At 42.8% G+C, this 21584-nt stretch overlaps 1 protein-coding gene across 1 annotated transcript in view; it reads right to left on the bottom strand.

The window, feature by feature from the left end:
* Nucleotides 1-21584, bottom strand: part of LOC146782683 (extracellular calcium-sensing receptor-like) — a 316336-nt gene that overhangs the window by 216496 nt on the left and 78256 nt on the right. The window lies entirely within an intron of this gene.

Below are 21584 nucleotides of genomic sequence, written 5' to 3'. Positions count from 1 at the left end.
TATGATGCATTATTGAGTTTCTTGTTATGGTTTGAGATTAATTTTAGGCGAGTAAAGGGGGAGTGAATATTACTGAGATTCTCTATGATTATTAACTTTACACTATTCCTTGTTATTAGGTTCACATGAATCTAATGTAAACCTCATATTTGTAATTTTTTGTCATATTTTATTATGTTCTTGTTCTAATATTAATCATTCATTTATTTAAAGGGGACCATAACTTTTTTCATGAATGAATCTCTTTTTTTATTAACCTTACCCATTCCCATGTGTTATGTACCTTGACACATCCCTATACCGTACTCTCCAGTTTACCTTATCTGTATCTCTTTTATTCTGCCATCCATTCCTATTATTACAGATAGCTTTTGCTCCCTGGAAAGCCTCAAGTTACTTTAGAGCCACCACTCAGTGCTGTTGCATAGTTCCTATATACCCTATACAGGATCTGCCCGTTTGGATAACATAAACTGGGGATTGGTGGCAGACTGATTCTGTGCACCCCCACCAGATATGTTAGCCTGTCTGTATCAGCTAGCTCACAGTGCCACCAGAGTCTCCTCTTATCAGGGAAAGAATAGTTCTTGGCAACCTCAGAACATGACAACCAGGATTCCCCAGGATCCTGGAAACAATATACCACCTTTCGCTCAGTCACTCGTGCTCACTTAGTTTGTCTCAGAGATACACAGAATAAACATACTGGGCGTTTGTCAATAAGGATTTATTGAACAGTTGTTATTCTAGTGTAGAATAGATGAGCTGCAACAACCATTAGACAGTAGCAGAGATATATGATTAGCAAAATTACAAAAGTAAAGGGATGGCATAGTTCTACCATCTTGCAGAAATCATGAATATATACATGTACATAAAACACATGATAAAAAGTGCAACCTAAAAGTGCGTACTCCTGCGATGTCTCCCTAACTAGATGTACCTAAATGTACCTAGCATCTATGTAGGTGTTATGCCAAGAATCCCTCTAGGATCTAGTCAACCCCCATTACCTGAGAGTTAAAGAATATGGGACCCTGTCCTGGTCTAGAGTTGCACACCCCACGAGGAATGTTAGACCACTGCTAGCTGGAGCATCTGCATGCAGAAACCTCAGCTTCTCTGGTCAGTGTGTTAGCCGGGAAGTCACGGTCTCCTCTGTCTTTCTAAGCAAGACATGATGTCTGTATACCCAGGGGTCCTACCTTGCTGTGTTACTGTGTCGGCCTAAAGGATGACGTTGGGCCTGAACTTTATAAAGAGATATTATACAGGAAATGGTAATCCTACTGTTAGTCCTGCTGTGCTTCAAAAAGCCTCATGCATAATGTATGAGAATCGAACCAGGGAAAAGCCTGCGTTCTGAATGCAATGTCATATCTGGGTAAAAGGTCAGGGCCCAAGAACCGGTATGTATGTAATGTAGGGAAGAATAGAGGTGAAAGGTTGCAATGTAGCCTGCTCAGATATAGGGTACCTATATGGAATATAAAAGTGCTAAACATATTTCTTCTTTGCTCTTTAATTTGTGTTGCTTTGTTAAGTAGCATTGATTACGAGTTTTTACTGTGTACAGCGGAATGGTTATTTAGCGCAAATGTGTATTATAGCGAATGTTGGTTATTTGGTGCATATGGTAAAAACCACGGGCCATATGTATTAAACTTTGGTTTTGCGATTCTCAAATAGCGATTTTTAGAGAATCGCTATTTGAGAATCGCAAAATGCTATGTATGTAGGATTTGTAAATAATTTTGCGAATCCTACATATTCCTTAATTGCGAATTGCAAATTGCAATTTGCAATTAAGGAATACCTCCCCATTCATTTCTATGGGCCTAGAGGCCCATAGGAATGAATGGGAAGACACTCAATTTGCGATTCTCAATTAGAGAATCGCAAATTGAGAATGCAATTTCAAGTGTGCCAGGGTGTAAAAAGGACACCCTGTTGCACCCCTGAAATGAGCATGGGTGCACATGTGGCGCACATACATGCCCTAAGGGCATGTGTGTGCGCCACATGCCACTTTGAAAAATGCAAAAATATGCATTTTTGAAAGAAATCGCAAATTACCACCAACCTGTAGTTGGAGGTAATTTGCGATTCCTTAAGGCCAAATTGCAATTTTTTGGTGCTTCTTACATTGCATTTAAGGAATCGCAAAATTTGCGATTCCTTAAATGCAATTGCAAAATAAGGAATCGCAAATTTTTCGATTCCTTATTTTGCACGCAGATTTGCCTTCATACATACCACTTAGCAAAATTGCGATCGCAAATGCCGAATTCGGCGAATTTCGGCGTTTGCGATCGCAATTTTGCTTGATACATATGGCCCCACATCTGTTATTTAGGGCGTGCCCCAAATACCTCACCCAAGCAATAGTGCATGCATAAAACATCAGGAACTGGCCATTTCCAGGCACTCAAAGTTCCAGGAGTATGTAACTTAGGGCCTGATTACGATGGCGGTGGGACCGCCACCGTCAGGTAATTGGTGGGGGTCCTACCAACATCGGCCATGGCAGGTCAGCCCACCGCATTAGGATGCGGCGAATGGAGGCATCTGGCAGAGTGACCGCCCACCTCACATTCTATGGGCTCAAACAGCCCGTTGGACCGTCAGAGGGATAGTAAAACCTACGATAGGAACGGTGCCTGCTCAGGGATCACTTTAGGTATTACAATGTCCCTTTCTGCCTTCTATTTCATGGCGTTCCACCCGCCATGAAAAGGCAGGCAGAATGTGACTTTTCCTTGGCCCTCAGCTATGAGTTCAGGGGGCACCTATGGTGCCCCCCATAACATCAATGCACCGTGCAGCAGGCTCCGCATGATGCCTGTCACAAGATGCAGGGATGTTTACAGATATGCCTCTTAGCAGTGAGGCTTGTGCTGCAGCAGTTTCTCGGGCAGCAGTACAAGCCTCAATGCTAAGAGGCATGTTTCTAAGTTTCTGACTGCCTTCACAGCAGTCGGACTGTAATTTGTCTGGCGGAACCACCAACTCCCTGTCAGCCGGTCCTGTTGCCGACAGGATGGCGATCGGACTCGTGTATGACCGGCATCAAAATCAGCCCCAATATCCCTAGAGAACAGAAACAGCCAGAGCAACAAGCAAAAGGAAATTGAGACACCACAAAAGTACACCAACAACTCCTTCCTGTGTAGGAGTCTGCAGACCTAGATTTTGTGTGGACAAAGCAACTTGAAACAAGACAAGCAGAATCCACTGCCATCCTCTGATATTACTAGGTCATCACTCATTAGAAACATGTCCATGCCGGAAAAAAAGTGCAGGTTTATGGATCCTGAGCTGGAGGGGAAACTACCATTACAACACAGGCATTACAACATAATGCCTTTACAACACATTTTTTAACAATGTAGAAGACAGTACACAGCATGCTATTACAATGCATGCCATTACAATGCAGATGCCGTCACGACGCATACCACGCAACACATTTTATGGTGAGTTTAATAGGTAAGTTTTCATATTGAAATAATGTCATGAAAGATCGATGTTTCATTTTTTTACGTTAGGTTTTGTGTTTTAAAAAAATAATTTTAAATATATAATTCAAAATGAAAGTGAGGTACATAGGGATTTTGGGTGGGAGTATATTTTTATACTCAGGTTTTATTTTTAACACCTGGGTATTCATTTATATATTTTTTTTATTTGATTTATTTTAAAAAAAATGAAAATCTCTTGGGTGTGTAACACCCACCCTCCAGCATGGGATGTGTGGGAAATAGGAGGTTTGGGGGAGGTAGTGAATAAATGTTGAGGTATTCATTTTAATACCAGGGTATTAATGTATTTGAATATATATGCAATCAATATTAATATTTAAAACAATATTTTCAAAGATATCCTGGGGTTTAACACCCAAACTCTGCCACAGGATGTAAAGGAAATAAAGTTTTTGGGTGGGGGAGTGTTTTAATGTTCAGGTATTTATTTTAATATCTGAGTATTAATGTATTTAAATAATTAATAATAATTTGATTCATTAAAAAAAACAAAAAAATGTTCTTGGGTGTGTAACAGTTGGCTTTGGCATAGGATGTGAGGCACATAGGGGGTTTAGGTATGGGAGTGTATTAACATGCAGGGATTTTGATTTATTTACATTTATTATATTAATATTTATTTTTTGAACATTTTTAAATAACTACTCTTGGATGTGTAACACCCACCCTTGGGCACAGGATGTGAGGGAAATAGGGGTTTAGGTGGGGGAGTGAATCAATTCCCAAGTATTGATTTTAATAGCCAGGTATTCATTTCTTTACATATTGATGATACAATTATTACTTTTAAAAGAAATCTCAAACATAGTCTTTGGTGTGTAACACACATCCTCTGGCACAGGATGTGTGGGACATTGGGTTTTGGGAAATTGGCTTTTGGGTGGGGAGTGTATTAATTCTCAGGCATTATTTTAATACTTGGGCAATCATTTTTTTATCCTTTACTATTAATTTCATTAACTATTAAATGGAAATAATCACACTTGGATGTACTTGGATATTATTTTATTTTAAATATTTATGTTACTATTGGTATTTCTTTAAGAAAACCAAAACCTACTCTTGGGTGTATAACATCCACCATCTGGCATGGAGATTTGTGGGATATAGGGGTTTTGGGCATGGGAGTGTATTAATACTGAGTCAATTAGTATTAATTTGAAATCAATTAATATATGATTATACATTAAAAAAAAGATGTTTAGCATGGGGAGATGTAATACCTATTAAGGTGCCGATTCCGATCCGGGTCGGATAGCACTCCGACCGAGCCGGATCTGGAGTGTTTTCCGACCGAGCCGGAGTCCTGCAGTCCGACCGAGCGAGTACGATGCGGCCGTATGCTGCCAGACTCGGTTCGATCGGACTCCCATAGAAGTCAAAGGGAGCCGGTCGTACGACGCGTACATGGGCTCCCATTGACTGAATGGGTATGTCTTGCGCAAGGGCGCCCCCTACAGTGGGTACGCGTCGGTGCCATCCACACCGTACATGCCTGTGTTGGAGGGACCCTTGGGTCTCTCCCTGTGTCCGAGTCATAGGGCTGCGGATAACAGGGGGTCCGACGTGGACCCCCAAAGGCAACCACCCGGACATTTTGCGAGCCGGACACTCTGGCTCGCACAGGCTGTCAGACGCATGCATCGTACTTGCTTGCTCGTACGGCTCGTAGTTTTTCCGGCCGGATCGCCTTCGGTGCCGTTCCGACCCGGATCGGAATAGGCCCCTTAATATTTAAATAAACTGTAAATAAATAACACACTTTTAATTGTGCGAAAAAATATATTTATTTAAATCATTTTTAAAAACACATAAAAGCTAAACATTTAACTTTGTTTATTTGAAATAATATTTAATAGTGCAAAACAATTCTTGAAAAGTTTCTAAAAATATTACATAGTTTTAATTCTTTTTAAAAAATAAATGCCTTAAAAAAAATTATTAACAAATTGTACACAATTTTTTAAAGTACTTTCACACGCTTTTCCATTGAGTTAAATGGGAGAATTTGTCCTGTTTTCTTTTTTCCTTTCAGGGTTCACATATGCAGTTGTGCGTTTGTTTCTACAGTCAGTGGAGCGTTGCGGTCAAGATCAGAAGCAAGGAAGAGCTGCGGTCAAGTAAGAAAAATTAAAGTTCTGAAACAGAGATTATGGGTGGCTATTTTAGGGAAAAAGGAGGGAGGTAGTTAGATGCTTGTTAGTAGTAAGATGTATGTTTTGGATGTTTTAACCACTTTTTCATTCCTCTGCAGCTATCTGTTGTAGGCCCACTTTGGTTTGATTTTTTTGTCTTAAAAAAACTCATTTTAAGAAAGAATAGGATTTCTTTTAAAATATAATAAAAAGATAGCAATTTTGTTGAACATTTTTTGCGACACCACTGAAAACACGTGGGAGTAAGGACAAAATGGATGTGCTGGATCGGCTATTGGGCTTTGGCGACATTTTGAATTGTTTTCCAGGATGTTTTGTTTACACAAAACATTTTGAGTATGTGCATCATTTGATTTTCGGAATTTGGGACATTGCTTTAAAGGATATGAAGTGAACCCTATCATCTGGACAGTGGATTTGATAAATGAATTTGTTGTTGCATTTTTTTTTTAAAACACGCCTTTTTCAGATTTGGAGGGTTTGCCTATTTTTAGAATACACAGTAATTTTTCCAACTCTTGTTTTGTAGGAAAATATGGCTACACCAATCTGTGTCTTTTTTATTAAATCAATCAATAAATCAGGGGTTTGTAAAGCGTGCTACTCACCCGTGAGGGTCTCAAGGCACTGGGGGGGGGGGGGGGGGGGGTGGCTCCCTTGTTAGTTTATAACAATATTTTGAAATCTTCATGGACTATGGATTTGTTACTTTGGATTATTGGAGTGCTCAACACACTGTTCTTGAATAGAGGTTGTTTATAAATCACGATCAATCAAGATAGAATAAGTGCTAGGTTTGTAAGAAATGTAGTATGCGTGCAATATTGTCACGGTAGTCTGAAGACATAATCAACAAAAATTATTGAATTTGACCCAATAGTTGCTCGGATATTTCTTTTGTTCTCTTTGAAACGCGTGGGTTTGGACTACCTGTCAATGTTTGCGCAATTCTCATTTCTTGGAAATGTTTCTCCTTCCTCAAAATTTCTAAATTTTCAGGAAATTATAAAAGTTTGGGTGAGGTTTTCCAATTGATTTGTTGAAGGAGTTGTGCCATCCCTTTATGGCATTATTAGTCTTTGCACCTCCCTCTAAGCAGGTTGTGTAACAGTTCCACCATTAAACAAGGATCCCTGGCTTCCTCATGTGACCCAACCTGCTTAAATGGTCAATCCATGTGTTATCAAAGTAATTTAGTAAGGGAGCAAATTTGTCATTGTTTGTTGTAAAATACTCAGATTTAGTCATTAATGTGTAGAATTCATCCACACTGTCAGGAGGTAGAAAGCTCAATCAGTTAGTTTATTTAATGTATACTGCAGTTTACTGTCTGAAATGTTATCCTCAACTAAGGATGTTTTGGGGATTTTTCTCCAATAGCCCTCTGAAAAGTGGAAAAACATCCTGGAATTTGGGTATTGGGATAAATTGTACTAATGGTATTAATAACTGTTAATTCAAAATCAAATATTAGTTTTCTAGGACTTATAGTAAGTGTTTTAGATGTTACCACTGTTAAAAGTTCAGTGTATGATTTGCTTATCATGGTGTAAACTGAACCCTAAAGTTAGTGTTATAGATATAGTGTATATTTGGGTGAATGAATAGGGTGTGGATTTAAAGGTCTCATCCATCATTCAAATATCACTATTCTCCACAGTTACAAGGGTATGCGTTGTGCTAAAGATTAGGACCTTTTCTGAGGGTTTTTGTTGTCATTCAAAAGAAAAGTTTCATTAGTAAAGGTTACAGTAAGTTCAGGGTGAATGTTAATGTCTGAGTAGGTCTGAGGTGTTACTCGTTGTGGGTTATTTGCCTGTTTCTTTCTTTGTATAATACTGCAGAGATTAGGAATTGTGGGCATTGAACTTGCTATATGCATAGGATTGTTTGGGGATACCTCCCTCAAAACTGAGCCACAGGATTTATTGGAGGTGGATATCAAAACTATTTGTCTTTTTTCTTTACAGAGTTTTATATAGCGAGAACTTGACCCGAATTGGGTATCAGAGTGCTTTACATAGCACCAGTTGGGTTACATGAGGACACATTCATTTTCGTTAGGCTCGGAGAGTTTAAGTGATTTGCCCAGAATCACAGGATTTTCAGCGTCATTGATGAGACTCCAACTCAGTTCCCCAGATTCGAGATTGACCGCCCTAGCAGGCAGACCATCTCTACTCCTTCTGCTGGATGTTCTCTCTAACCTCAATCCCCATTTCATAAGCAGAGTGGTTATGCTTGGTGGTTTTTTCAACAATGTCACCAAGAGTAACTGCTGCTCTCCCTGTGCAATGGGATCTACAATACTGCACACACCTCCAAGGATCCCTGGGCTCAGTTAGACTTTCCTTACAATAAAGATAGCCACCATGCTATAACAGTCAATTGCCTCTGTTAGAGTTGATGTAGACTGTCTCTCTTCCTGTTGCCATTTTTATCTGTCTGTAAAACAGGATAGAAATAGTAATTTGTGTACAGTGTTTACAATTAGACATGTGTATTAGTTATATTCCGTAAAGATAATGTGGTTATTATTTCTTGACTGATTATTGACTTTTCTAAGAACATGTTATTTATTCTATTGTTGAACTATGACTTTTCTCATTATGATTTTGCACTGTGATTTGAAGAAAGACAGGTTTTTTTAATTCTTAATGTCTGTGTTTTTACCTTTGTAAGTTTCTTTGGCCTTTTCCTTAGTCAGGTCTTCTTTTGGTAGATATTTGCTATTGCTGTATTGCTCCCTTCTGAGGGTGGTTAGATTAGCATATAAGGAAAAGTCGACAAAAATAGAGGTATTCAAATTGATTGTTATCTACAGTACAACCGTTTTTAACAGTTTTTACCTTTTTTTATGTGATGGTTGTTTGTGTTTTTTTGTGGGTTCTTAAGAGACAATTCTTTGGCTTGGTTGGGTTGAAAAACATGATTTTGGAAACATTTTACCTCTCAAGGTCTTTCTCTTTTTTTACTAGTGCTGATGGTGATGGATTTGAGTCCAGATGATGTTTTTGTTTGGTCCTTTTTGATGGGTGAATTGAAAGTCCTGTGAAAAAATGCATTACATTTAATATAAATGACAAACAACCTCCCTGAGGCCAGCACTCAATGGTGTTGAAATAGCAATTTTGCCCTCACCACTGACTAGCACATTCCCTACAGCCAGCACAGGGTGTAGTTGGAATAGTAATTTTGTCACACTCCAATGACCAGCACCTACCCTGAGACTAGCACTCAGTGGTGTTGGAATAGTGATTTTGCCCCCACACCACTGGCCAGCACCTTACCTGAGGCTAGCTTCCAGTAGAGTTGAAATAGTAATGTTGCCCTATATCTCTGACCAGCACCTTCCCTGAGGCCATAACTCAGTGGTGTTGGAATAGTATTTTTGCCCAGCACCACTGACCAGCACCTTCCCTGAGGCAAGCACCCGGTCGAGTTGAAATAGTAATTTTGCCCCACACCACTGACCAGCACCTTCCCTTAAACCAGCATCCAGTGGAGTTGAAATAGTAATTTTGCCCCCCAAATTTTAGTAGCACCTTCCATGAGGCCAGCACCGGGTGGTGTTTGAATAGTAATCTTGCCCCCCACCACTGACCAGCACCTTCCTTGAGGTCAGCACTTGATAGTGTTGGAATAGTAATTTTGACCCCCACCACTGACCAGAACCTTCCCTGAGGCCAGCATCCGGTGGAGATGGAATAGTAATTTTGCCCCCCACCACTGACCAGCACCTTCCCCGAGGCCATCACCGGTGGAGCTGGAGTAGTATTTTACCACCTACCACTAACCAGCACCTTCCCTGAGTCCAGCATCTGGTGGAGATGGAATAGTAATGTTGCCCTCCACCACTGACCAGCACCTTCCCCAAGGCCATCACCCGGTGGTGCTGGAATAGTAATTTTACCACACACCACTGACCAGCACCTTCCCTAAGGCCAGCACCCAGTTCAGTTTGAATAGTAATTTTGCACACCACCCCCCACCAGCACCTTACCTGAGGCTAGCAGTTGATAGTGTTGGAATAGTAATTTTGCCCCCACCACTGACAATCAACTTCCCTGGAGCCAGCACCAGGTAGAGTTGGAATAGTAATTTTGCCCCCACCACTGAGTAGCAACTTCCCTGAAGCCAGCACTCAGTGGTGTTGGCATAGTATTTTTGCCCCCACCACTAATTGGCACCTTCTCTGAGGCCAGCTCCCGGTGTAGTTGGAAAAGTAATTTTGCCCCCTACCACTGAGCCACACCTTCCCTGAGGCCAGCAGCTGATGGTGTTAGAATAGTAAGTTGCTGCACACCCCTGACCAGCACCTTTCCTGAGGCCAGCACCTGGTGATGTTGGAATAGTAATATTACCCCATATCACTGACCCGCAAGTTCCATGAGGCCTGCACCCATGGGAGTTCAAATAGTAATTTTGCCTCCACCATTGACCAGCAACTTTCCTGAGGGCAGAACCTGGTGGATTTAGAATACTAATGTTGCCCCCCATCATTGACCACCACCTTCCCTGAGGCCAGCACTCTGATGTGTTGGAATAGAAATTTTGACCCCACCACTGACCAACACCTTCCCTGAGGCTAGCACCCGATGGTCTTGGAATAGCAATTTTGCCCCCACCTCTGCCGATCACCTTCCCTGCGGCCAGCACACAACGGATTTGGAATAGCAATTTTGCCCCCTCCACTGACCAGCACCATTCCTGAGACAAGCACTCAGTGGTATTGGAATAGTAATTTACCCCCCCATCACTGACCAGCACCTTCCCCGAGGCCATCACCCGGTGGTGCCACAATATTAATTTTGCCACACACCACTGACCATCACCTTCCCTAATGCCAGCACCCGGTTCAGTTGGAAAAGTAATTTTGCAGCACACCACTGACCAGCACGTTCCCTGAGGCCAGCATCAGGTGGAGTTGGAAAAGTAATTTTGCCCACCACCCCCGACCAGCACCATACCTGAAGCCAGCCCCAGGTAGAGTTGGAATAGTAATTTTGCCCCCACCACTGACTAGCACCTTCCCTGAGGCCAGCACTCAGTGGTGTTGGCATAGTATTTTTGCCTCCACCACTGACTAGTACCTTCTCTGAGGCCAGCGCGTGGTGTGGTTGGAATTGCAATTTTGCCCCCTACCACTGAGCAGCACCTTTTCTGAGGCCAGCACCTGATGGTGTTAGAATAGTGAATTTACTGCGCACCCCTGACCAGCACCTTTCCTGAGGCCAGCACCTGGTGGTGGTGGAATAGTAATATTGCCACATATCACTGACCCGCAAGTTCCATGAGGGCTGTACCCATTGGAGTTCAAATTTTGCCCCCACCATTGACCAGAAACTTTCCTGAGGGCAGAACTTGGTGGATTTAGAATACTAATGTTGCCCCCCACCAGTGACCAGCACCTTCCCTGAGGCCAGCACTCTGTTGTGTTGGGATAGTAATTTTCACCCCGCCACTGACCAACACCTTCCCTGAGGCCAGCAACCGATTGTCTTGGAATAGCAATTTTGCCCCCACCTCTGACGATAACCTTCCCTACAGACAGCACCCAATGGATTTGGAATAGTAATGTTGCCCTCCTCCACTGACCAGCACCTTTCCTGAGACAAGCACTCAGTAGTAATTGAAAAGTAATTTTGCATCCCACCACTGACCAGCACCTTCCCTGAGGCCAGGACCTGGTGGAGATGGAATAGTAATTTTGCCTTACATCACTGACTAGCACCTTCTCAGAGGTCAGCACTCAGTGGCGTTTGAATAGTAATTGTGAACCCCCACCACTGACCAGCACCTTACCTGAGGCCAGCACCCAGTGGTGTTGAAATAGTCATCTTGCCCCCAATCACTGACCAGCACCTTCTCTGAGGCCAGCACTTGGTGGTGTTAGAATAGTAATTTTGCCCACCACCAGTGACTAGCATCTTCCCTGAGGCCTCCACCCGGTGGAGTTGGAATAGTAATTTTGCCATACACCACTGACCAGCACCTTCCCTGGGGAAAGGATGTTTATAATTTATTCTGTTAGTTAAAAAAAGGTGCAATGTTTTCCCTTCAGGTAATGTCTTTCAATTATACAGATGTTGTTTTATGTTCAAAATTTGTGAATTTATAAGATATTTGAAATTAATATTATGTTTGGAAATTATTGGTGCTCCTAATTAAGTGTGTTTTAAGTTTACGTTTCACTTACTTGATTCAATAGGTGGCAGTGTCTGTCTAGCAAACTGTTGTTTTTCGCCTTGCACCTCAGCAGCATGTGGTCACCACTGAAGTCAGTGTACCGCTGAGCACAAAATGGTGGTTGGCTGAATGTATGTGTTTTTTCCGGGTTTTGGAAAATTCAAAAGAAAATATATTTTGGAGTTTGGTTTCTCGTGTGATTCAGAATCTGACTTAATGTATGTTTACTATGTATTGTGATAAAAAGGGTTTACTCCATTCCTTTTTAGAACAACAGCCATTTTGTGTAGACCTTTGCTGTACAGGTAGAGTGAAAATGAAGGAAGGACACCAAAGTTGTTGTATTTGTATCGAACACGCTTCGTTTCCAAATGCCAGTGCAGTATTTTACCATAGACATTTTTCTGCTATTGAGGCATACTTTAGTTTGGCAAATGTTTTGTAATTTTGACATTTGTGTCCTATAAATATTTTTTACATTTTATCCTGTATTTTAGAGAGGGGGGAATGAAAAGAATATTTGATAGGTTTTGTAACATGTGTTGCAATAGCATGCTTTGTAATTGTATGCGTTGTGATGTTATGCGTTTTTGCTGTATTTCTATGGGAATGTGTTGTAAAAGTATGCGTTGTAAAAAATGCATTGTAATGATAGGCGTTGTAAAAGCATGCATTATTTATTATTTTTATTATTTGAGCATTTATAGAGAGCACCGCTACCTCCAACTGAGCCGTCCTGGCACCAAGACGGCAGATAACACATCGGTACAAGAAAAAGGGCTAAGGGTACGATTACGATGGCAGACAGACTGGAGTTCATCCGCCATCGTGGTGGTGTCCGGGACCGTCCGCAATACCTGCGGTGGTTCAGCACACCAAATTAGGATGCGACCGCGACCATGATGGTCGCATCTTGCATTTTAACATTGCGGCAGGTGCTGCTGACAGCAGCACACACCGTGACGTTAAAAATGCAAGTTGTGCATTTCACTGCACTACGTGGCAGGCACCACACTGTGTGTGCCACTTGGTGCAGTGAAATGTAGGAGTGTACCCATACCCCCCCAGTGCCCAAACAGCAACTCATTGGGGGCCAGCAAAGGGCCCCCGAAACCATTCTCCAGCAGCCTTCCAATGGCGATTTACCCTCCAGGGAAAGGCTGGCAGAAGACCGCATCGTAATTTGGAGGACAGTGCCTGGTAGGTACCGCAACCATTTTATGGATGCAGATCACTCCGCCAGGCAATTGGAATGATTGCTTGTGGCGGTTCCGTGGCGGACGGTCTTTGCGTTCGCCGCGTTTGCAGTCTGGATCCCACCGCCAACGTAATCTGGTGATTGGGAAAATCGCGGTCTGATGGCAGAAGGACCATCACTGCACGGCTGGCGGTGACGGTCCTTCCGCCATTGTAATCTGCTTCTATGTACAGTTGAGTAGCCAGGTCTTCAAAGCTTTCCTGAAGGTTGATTCTGGTTCCGTCATTCGGAGATCGGGAGGCATGGTATTCCAGAGCTTCATGGTTCTGACTGCAAATGCTCTGCCGCCTATCCTGGCCTTACGAAAGCGGGGAGTAGTGATCAAATTCAAGTGGTTGGATCTCAGGCCCCGGTCGTTTTAGTAGCTTTGCAATCTGAGTCTCAGAAAGGTCGGGCTACAACCCCTGGTGGCTCTGTATGCCACAGTGAGTGCCTTAAATTCAATTCTTCTACTGACAGGTGTTAGACCTGGCACCTTGGCGTGAGTCTCCCTTCCACTTTTTGTCGCTGTGCCTCATGTGTTTTGATGGTGTTGGCCGCTCAGAGCACTGTGCCACTGCCAACCAGTGCCACAGTGCAAGTGCTCCCTATGTAAAATGTATATGTTGGTTGGATTCCATGATTGGCTTATTTGGTTTACTGTCAGACCCCAGTAAAGTGCACCAGGGGTGCCCAGGGCTTGTAAATACAAATGCTGCTGGTGGGCTTGCAGCACTGGTTGTGCCACCCACAGAAGCGGCCTGGTAAAATGTGTCTAAGGTCTGCCATTGCAGAACCTGCATACAGTCTGGTACTGTCATGCTGACTGGGCAAGTGCACACACTTGCCAGTCCCTAAACCTTCCCTTAACTTCATATTAGTCACCCCTATGGTAGGCCCCAGGGCAGGGTGCATTGTAAGCATAAGGTAGGACAAGCCCTGATGTGTGTGGCATGTCCTAATAGTGAATTACAGCCATTTTCGTTTTTCACTATTGTAAGGCTACCTGTTCTCCATAGGCCAGAATGGGCTGTTAGAATTGTTACATTCTATGATCCTAACAGACCCAGGGAACATGGTAGAAATTCGAGTTTAGTATGCCTGAACTCAGAATAATAAAATACATCTTTTAGTAAAGTTTATTTTAATATTCTGTGTTTGCAAATACCACTTTTAGAAAGTTGGTATTTGCTTGCCTGACCATTTCAGCCTGCCTCTGCTATGATGTGTATCTGCCTGTCTGGTTGTGTGAGTGACAGGGCTGGGAAAACCCAGAGGGGCAGGGCTAGGCAGCCTGGTGGTGAATAGAGAGATTGACAGCCAGATGGGTGGGAGGAGTACACCTGGACTCTGAATAGGGCTGTGCTCTGCCACCACAATGCTGGCTCCACCTCCTGTGGAGCGGCTGATGTCTCTGCCCTGCACCCTGAATAGAAAGGCAGAGTCATGTCAACAGAGTGCTCAAGAACTGGTTTGGACTGGGCAAAGGCCCCTCTACCCAAGAGGAACAAAGGAATTAGGGGTATAAGTATTGGGACCCTGCTCCCAAGAAATTAGATACTGCTTAAACAAGAAGAACCTCTGCCAGAGGAGAAGGAACTGGGAAAGCTGTAAGGAGGAGTACTGTCCCTGACCTGGGGGATTGGCCTGCAGTGGTTGCCTTGCTGCTGAAGGAGAGGAGAAAGACTACAAAGACTTTATTTCAACTTGTGCTTAAAATATCTCCAAGGGCTTGTGCTGAGCTTGCCCCCTGAACGAAGTCCCAGGACCAGTGGACTTCACCCTCCAGCTCCCTAGAATTCTTTGGAAGTGCCTGCTGCTGTTGTTGGGCCTTCTGAGGGACTGCGTGTCGCAAGGAGCTGGAAGCGCGACTCAAGGAGGAGAAGCGTGCCACCGTTGGAGCTGTTGCCGTCGCATCTCACAGAGAGTGTCGTCGCCGCTGCAGCATCGCCTCGAGCGGAAGCGTCTCGCATCATTCCGGAAGTGTCTCACAACGCCGAAGAAGTGTGTCGCCATCGCAGCCATCGTTGCTGACGCATTGCACCGCATCAAGAGAAGAGTCTCGCATCGAGGAAGAATCGTGTCGCCATCGCAGCCATCGTAGTTGTCGCATTGCACCGCATCAAGAAAAGCACCTCGCATCCACGGAGAAGCGTGCCGCCGTCGGAGCTGCTGTCGTCGCATCGCGTAAAGGGGTGTCGCCGCTGCAGCATCGCATCGAGCGGAAGCGTCTCGCAAACGTCGGAGAAGAGTGCCGCTGCCAAGGCCGCTGTCGTCGCATCTCGTCAAGGGTGACGCCGCTGCAGCTGACGCATCGAGTCGAGTCTTCTCGCAACATCGGAGAAGCGTAACACATCTGGAAGATCCCGTCTTTATTTCTTTTGCACCAAGAACTTCATTGCATCACATCGTTGCAACACTTTTGTTGCCCTGCGTGTCGCATCTAAAGGTACATTGACTTAAAGTGTCGCATTTAAGAACTTAAGAGAACTAAGCAACCTTCTACCACCTGAAGTAACAGTGTTGTGTATTATTGTCGTTTAATGGTCTTGTGGTAACTCTCTATAAAGAATCCTTATTTTTAATATAAAACCTGTTTGGTGTCCATTTGTAGTGTTGTCACTTGGTTACTGTATGTGTTCACAAATGCTTAACCTATAACGCCCTGAGATAAGCCTTGTCTGCTCGCGCCAAGCTACCTAGAGTGTGAGCAGGGGTTATTTGAGGAGTGTACCCCCTTTTCCTGACTAGAGGAAAGGTTCCCTGCTTGTCACAAGTACCTACCTGTGTCAACCAGAGAACCCGGATTCTAACAACAGGCAGCCAGTGAAGATTTTGCAGAGGGGGGCATTTTTGACCATTTGTAGTCTGTGGATCAGATATGCTGGGAGACCTAAGTAGAGACTGTTAGAGTAGTTCAGGCAAGATGTAACCAAGGCATGAACTACAGACCTCCTGCAATCCAGCGGGAGAAAATGTAGGAATTTCCTCCGGGTTCGCAGCTTGCAAAAGCATGAGGAGGGGTCCTGACTAATCTGAGTATTACAGAAGAGAGCATTGTCGAACTTAAACCCCAGGTTCCCTACCGACTCCACTGGAACAGGAGGGGGGTTCAGTCAGTGCTTAATTTATAAAATGTATAAAAGTGCCGGGGCTCCCTATGGGACCACTGCAGCTGGCACCACACAGTGCCCCTTCCACCTGCCAATGGCAGTAGAAACACAGCTACTAACCATCACACTCTTACAAGTGTGACAATTCATTTAGTATTACAGGCCCCCAAAGCTATAAGAATGGCTTGGGAGGCAGGGATTAGTCACAGTCATTTCAAAGTGTCTTCTGGCAGTGATCAGGCGCATTTGTGCGTGACTTGGAACGGAAGCAACCACTGAAGGCTGACCTGGTGGCTCGATGTAGCAACTGTGCCTTTAAGGCCTGTACTCACAGGGGAGGCTGAGAGGAATCACCCCTCACCCCCACTTCACTCATAAAGAGCCTGGTTTGCAGCGCACTCCTCCGATACAAAACGCTGAGCTGTATCACAAACAGCACTATTTCTTCTTCCTGTGCAGCCATAATAAGTCAATGTTTTATCTTAGCCAGGAGAACTTTCACCTTGAGAAGCTTACTTCGAAATGACAGCAGCAACAATAAATTATATATTTATATGGTGAACATTAGTAGTCCAGTCTCAAGGCGTAAATTACAGAAGTACGGATGAAAGGCTGAGTGCATCTGTTGGAATCCAACCCTAACTTTAGGACTCCTAAATGCCTTCTGTGAATACCGAAAGTCTTAAAATTAGGATTTTTCTCAGTTTAGTAGTAGTAAAGTTAGGACTCCTAACTTTAGGACTCCTAAATGCCTTCTGTGAATACCTAAAGTCGTAAAGTTAGGATTTTTCTCAGTTTAGGAGTAGTAGAGTTAGGAGTCCTAAATTTACTACTCCTCAACTGAGAAAAATCCTAATTTTAAGACTTTCGGTATTCACAGAAGGCATTTAGGAGTCCTAAAGTTAGGACTCCTAACTTCTGTGAACACCAAAATAAGTCAGTGCCTTCTGTGAATACCAAAATGAGTAAGTGCCTTCTGTGAATACCAAACTGATAGTAAGTTTAGGATTTTGTCTTAAGTTAGTTCTGTGAATCGGGCCCCTAGTGTACTGTATTAGGGTCTGAAAAGTAAATCAAATATGTCAATCATGGAATCACTAATCGATAACATCAATTTACAAAGAGAGCATATGCACTTTAGCACTGATCAGCAGTGGTAGAGTGCCCAGAGTCATAAAACCACAAACAACAGAAAAAATACAGGAGGAAGGCAAAATGTCCTGTTATGACCCAGCAAACAGGTCAAGTCCAACAGCCACAGAATCAAAAGCCACGGACAGGTCGAGCATCACCAGCATAGCTGCATTGCCCTGATCTATGGTTTTGTGAACACTTTCCGTAACTTCCAGGAGTGCGTTGTCTGTACTGTATCCTGCTCTAAAGCCAGATTGGGAGTCATGGAAATGATTATTAGATTCCAGAAATTCAGAAAGTTGACTCTGAACTATCTGCTCAAGAATTTTAGCTGGTGCCGCCAGAAGAGAGATGTGTCTAAAGTTTTTATGTTCTGCAGGGTCGGAATCCAGCTTCTTGAGGATAGGCAGTAGGAATGCTTGTTTCCATGCCACTGGATATATACCTGAACTCAGAGTAGAGTTCCAAATCTGGTTCAGGGGGGCATTAAGACAAGGGGCCAGCAATCGGAAGAACTGAGCTGGGCAGGGATCACCCAGAGAGCCAGATTTGCAGCTCTGCAGTTTCTTAACAGACACCTCTAAGGGGAGAGGGTGGAAATCCGACCAAGTATCAATAAAATCAGGACTAGGATTAGACTCATGCAAAGACATGTTAGACGGGAAAGTGGAATAGATTGATTGAAACTTATCCTGAAAGAAGTCTGAGAGGACGTCACAGAGGGTAGGGGATGGAGTCACAGAACTATCAAGAGCCGCCAGTTTGGTGAAGCATTGAACAATTTTGAATAGTGCTTTGGATGAGTTGTCGACCGTTTTGATCATATGAGAAAGGTAGTCTCGCATAGCATTACACTTGAGTCTATGGAACTTTTTTAGGGCTTTTCGATATGAACACTTGGCGGCTGGGTCGTATGAGTTTTTCAAAAGCGATCCATTTTCTTACAATTACTTTTCTCTGCCTGTAGTTCCATAGAAAACCATGGGGCAGGTGTTTTTTTCCTGGAGGATTTCATTGATCTAGGAGGTGCCACTTTATCTAAGACGTCGGTAACCCAGCTACTAAAGCTGGATATATCTTTGTTAAGGTTCCCTGTCAACTGGAGGGGGGTATTTTGAAACAGAAGAGTCATAGAGTCAGTAGTGACCTTCCTCCAATTTCTCTCAATCACAGGGATGAGCTTGGAGCTATTGCTGCAGTGTGGAACATGAAAACTGAATGGTATAAGTAGGTGACCCGTCCAAGTCAGAGGTAAAGGTAATGGTAGGCTTTGTAACATCTATAGTCGAGCTGGAGGTCCTTGCCGAAAAGGGCAGTATTATGACTATATAACATGCCAAGCTTATGCTGAAGATGCCCCCAAAAGCAAAAATAAACATGCTTGTAGGAGATAATGGTCAAATCAATACTGAATCAAAATATGCACATGATGTTAAGAATATTAAAAACAGGTTATGAACCTTGAAATTCTAGGTACTTAAGCGAGTTGCCAAGCAGAAGCACTAAACCTTGGCATGGCACACCAACTGGTTATAGTTCTCTTCCTCAGCTCACCTTAGGCTATGGTAAGGAACAATTATGACCATCCTCTACATGTCTGGAGTGGGAGACATGAAAGGATGTCTTGAGGTTGGAGGGACCTAAGGCAACAGTCATGAGAGTTGTATTGGAAGTACCGTGGCTGTTCAAAAGTTCACTTGTGTGAGATCAACATCATTATGAAGAGTGGTCAATATAGTTTGTTATGCATATTTACATTGATCCATGTATATGGCACAGCGGTTAACAACTCTCTAATGGTACAGCTGGCATGTATTGAATTTGGACTACAAGAATCATAATGTACTGTAATCTTGATGATGAAGGACTGATTTCTCTGCCCAGTACATTATGCTATCACATTATGAGTAATGTTGCTTTTCGTCAGGATAATAACACTGTGGTTTCATCCAGAGCATCTAACATACCTGTTCAGTATACACAGATCCACATCACTCTGAATTTCCAAATAAATAGTGGATTTAATTTTACGATTTTAGCACACTTGGTCCTGTCTACCTCAGGTCACCACAAGTACATGAGTGCACCTAATTGACCCTAGTATACCAGGGAATTCTTCTGTAGCACAGATGTTTACTTTGCTTGCATTAGCTGTGTGGTTGTCTGAGGGGAACTATACATGCAGCTCACTCACTCTCTGCAAAGCATCCATCACTTAGCAGAGTATTTTGCTAAAGGTTGGTTGCGAAATGCCGCACATCAAATCTATTGTCTGCTGCGTAGTGCCTGTGGCAAAGAAGACTAACTATTTTTATCATGTTCAGTCCTCTGGATCGCAAGCTGACTCTTGTTGATGAGTTCCAGCCTCACTTTGTCAATTCAGGCTCTTATCCGGCATTGCAGCACCATTTGGAATCTTTGATTGGTGGTGTGGTTTCTATCCTTGTGCTTCATGATTTCTTGTGGGAGAACTTGGATCTGGCATAGTATGAAATAGTGGCCTAAAAGGGCTGCATCTATGGTGGTATAGTGCAGAATATAAGTATTAGCTGCTGCAATCAACCTGTGAGAGCTTCACCTGCACCTGTCCCTGGCTGTTAATGTAGCTCTGGCCTTGTGTGCAGGTGTGTCTGTGAGATTTAATGTTTTTCAGCTCAAACAGTGCATGCACTGCAGTTTTTTTGCATTATTGTGTTGGTCTTTAACTTGTTTCTATTGTTTTACAGCTTTTCTCTACACTTTCCCAATTGTTTACCAACTGCTTTTGACTGGTGGTATTTCCCACTGGTTTTTAATGAACTCTCATACTTGTAAGTTGGTGTTATTCACTACATGCTTTATTTTTAACGTGGTAAATAGTATGTGTTAAATAGTAAATTAATTAAATAGCGCATGATGACCACAGACATGTGGTATTTAGCACATGTGCTTAATAACACAAGCATTTTTTAACTTGTGATCAGATGATTCCTTAAGTCATGGGCTATTTACACCGCCATGTAGTGATTACCACTACGACTAACTTATAATCAGGGTGAAGCAGTATTATTAACCTCTTAGACTTTCTGTTCCATTTTATGCTCTTTTCTCACATGATGAGTTTACTTTGTTTTACGTTTTAAAGCAGCATAAGCTTATCAATCCTCCATCAGTGATCTATAGACATTAAAGGAAGCTTTTGAGAGGCATCATTTTAATAACAAGAATGTTACAAGGAAGTGAACTGAAATGCTTGCTTTAAAACTATTTTGACAAGTATTTTAAAAATGTGAGATGAACAGGTTGTTTAATAACAAGACAAGAACGTAAACAGTCTTTCTTTACAAAATGACCCAGAAACTGGCATTTTGTACATTATTTATTGCTGTTGACACCAGTGGTGGCTGGTGACATTTGAAAGTGGTGGGCGTAAAACAATTGTTAAACTTCACCGTCGCGAGCGAGCGTAGCGAGCGATCCCGAACCACCTAAGGGGGGTTTGGGGGGGTTCTCCCCCCAAGAAAATTTTGAAAAATGAGTGGGCAAATGGTGCATTTTCAAGCAAATTTGAGAAAGCAGGGAGGTTAATAAAGCAATTGTGAAAGTGCAGTTATTACATTAATAGAGATGTCATATAACATAGGTAGACGCTTATTCAGTATAACCACAAAGCTTCATAATAGACTTCGCGATACAATGCATTTCTGAGTACCTCACAGATGCTTTTTATTTAACAAACAATTAAACAGGTTGCAAACTAGCAGCATTCAACATATTGTTCACTTTTTGTAGATAAAATCAGCACGTCTATCTTTAAGAGCAGCAAACTTTTCAATAACTTGAATGTTAAAGTCTGGTATTCTTTTAACGAGGTCTCTCTCTATAGAGAGCATAGCTAAAGCATTCAGTCTTTCCTGAATCATGGTGTTCCTCAAGAATGTCTTTATTCGGTTCAAAGTGGAAAAACATCGTTCCGCCTCTGCTGTTGTCATTGGAGTGGTAATGACTATTTTTAGTAAAGCCACTGTCTCTGTAAGTGACCTTTCCATGTTAAGGTTCCGAATCAAAGCAAGCAAAGAAATTGCACCAGTGGCCTGCCGATATACACTCATACTGTAGAGTACAGTTAATTCAGTTCTCAAATCCTCTTTGTTGAGCATAGGGTAAGCTTCCACAGCCTTATTCAGTGCTTGCTCAGGGAAGGAGTTATCATATTTTGCAAACAAATCACTTT

This window comes from Triturus cristatus, chromosome 12 (assembly GCF_964204655.1).
Source record: "Triturus cristatus chromosome 12, aTriCri1.1, whole genome shotgun sequence".
In the NCBI taxonomy this organism is placed as follows: Eukaryota; Metazoa; Chordata; class Amphibia; order Caudata; family Salamandridae; genus Triturus; species Triturus cristatus.
The sequence above is the reverse complement of the archived record's forward strand: the minus strand, read 5'-3'. Positions and strand labels throughout refer to the sequence as shown.